The sequence below is a fragment of the Aquarana catesbeiana genome, linkage group LG05, assembly GCF_042186555.1.
Source record: "Aquarana catesbeiana isolate 2022-GZ linkage group LG05, ASM4218655v1, whole genome shotgun sequence".
NCBI lineage: Eukaryota > Metazoa > Chordata > Amphibia > Anura > Ranidae > Aquarana > Aquarana catesbeiana.
The window spans coordinates 218,401,286-218,403,412 of record NC_133328.1 but is presented as its reverse complement, the minus strand read 5'-3'; the positions used below and the strand labels follow the sequence as shown (position 1 = coordinate 218,403,412).

The 2,127-nt window shown below is 45.7% G+C and overlaps 1 protein-coding gene across 1 annotated transcript in view; it reads left to right on the top strand.

Annotated features, from left to right (window-relative positions):
* AVL9 (AVL9 cell migration associated) overlaps positions 1 to 2,127 on the top strand; it is a 141,626-nt gene that overhangs the window by 438 nt on the left and 139,061 nt on the right. The window lies entirely within an intron of this gene.

The following is a 2,127-nucleotide window of genomic DNA, read 5'->3' as shown; positions in this document are numbered from 1 at the left end:
TTTTTTAACATATAACATTTTACGTTTTGAAAAAACATGCCTGTGCACATATAGTTGCGTATGACGTTTTTTGTAATGCATGTCTATAGGCAAAAGTACGCTGCAGCTGAGGCACCCGAGCAGCACAACTACAGCCGTAATTTACATTGTTCACCCATATGCCCTAAATAGGACCATGTACAAAATCCCCAAGACAGATACTATCAGGCTAAATACACATGGCTGCAAGAGGGCATACAGGATGCATGGAGTGTAAATAGCTGATGTAAGGGAGCCACAGGTGCAGCATATGGCCTCTTATTGCAATGAGCAAGCTGTTTGCATAGTTGTGCATCGCTTTACATCAACAAGTTCATACAAGTGCCGCGTAAACTCTTGTGTAGCAGCGAACAGCCATTCATTGAAATGGAGGCTGTACGTTGCACCTGCGACTTCCTTACACCAGCTGCTACATGATGTATGTCCTTCCAGCTATGTGCATGAAGCTAGACTTACACTTTTGTGCTGCAGTCCTGCATGCATGCTAATATGAGTTGCGTTAATTCAGCTTATTCATTTCATTGCATCATATCACACTAAAAACATGCATGTATTATTCATTGCATGTACAGTATCTCACAAAAGTGAGTACACCCCTCACGTTTTTGTAAATATTTTATTATATCTTTTCAGGTGACAAGTAAGGATGAGCTCCGGCTTGTTCGCACAGCCCACGTGCAGAGCCCGCCAGGAAGTCGGCGCTGCGCTAATCACAGGCAGTGAGACATGGTCCCGATGCGCAGCTGCAGAGATCGGGAAATGTCTCACTGCATGTGATTAGCACAGCGCCGACTTCCTGGCGGGCTCTGCATGTCGGCTGTGTGAACACGCCAGAGCTCATCCTTAGTGACAAACACTGAAGAAATGACACTTTGCTACAATGTAAAGTAGTGAGTGTACAGCTTGTATAACAGTTTCAATTTGCTGTCCCCTCAAAATAACAACACACAGCCATTAATGTCTACACCGCTGGCCATAAAAGTGAGTACACCCCTAAGTGAAAAATATCCAAATTGGGCTCAAAGTGTCAATATTTTGTGTGGCCACCATTATTTTCCAGCACTGCCTTAACCCTCTCGGCATGGAGTTCACCAGAGCTTCACAGGTTGCCACTGGATTTTTCTTCCACTCCTCCATGACGACATCACGGAGCTGGTGGAGGTTAGAGACCTTGCGCTCCTCCACCTTCCATTTGAGGATGCCCCACAGATGCTCAATAGGGTTTAGGTCTGGAGACATGCTTGGTCAGTCCATCACCTTTACCCTCAGCTTCTTTAGTAAGGCAGCGGTTGTCTTGGAGGTGTGTTTGGGGTCGTTATCATGATGGAATACTGCCCTGCGGTTCACACTCTGAAGGGAGGGGATCATGCTCTGCTTCAGTATGTCACATTACATGTTGGCATTCGTGGCTCCCTCAATGAACTGTAGCTCCCCAGTGCTGGCAGCACTCATGCAGCCCCGGACCATGACACTCCCACCACCATGCTTGACTGTAGACAAGACACACTTGTCTTTCTACTCCTCACCTGGTTTCCACCACACCCGCTTGACACCATCTGAACCAAATAAGTTTATCTTGGTCTCATCAGACCACACTCATACATCTATTTCCCAAAGACAACCTCTGGATATGACGCTGAGCACGTGCACTCAACTTCTTTGGTCAACCATGGTGAGACCTGTTCTGAGTGGAACCTGTTCTTTTAAACAGCTGTATGGTCTTGGCCACCATGCTGCAGCTCAGTTTCAGGGTCTTTGCAATCTTCTTATAGCCTAGGCCATCTTTATGTGGAGCAACAATTCTTTTTTTTAGAACCTCAGAGAGCTCTTTGCCATGAGGTGTCATGTTGAACTTTCAGTGACCAGTATGAGAGAGTGAGAGCGATAACACCAAATTTAACACACCTGCTCCTCATTCACACCTGAGACCTTGTAATACTAACAAATCACATGACACTGGGGAAGGAAAATGGCTAATTGGGTCCAGTTTGGACATTTTCACTTAGGGGTGTACTCACTTTTGTTGACAGTGGTTTGGACATTAATGGCTGTGTGTTGTTATTTTGAGGGGACAGCAAATTTACACTG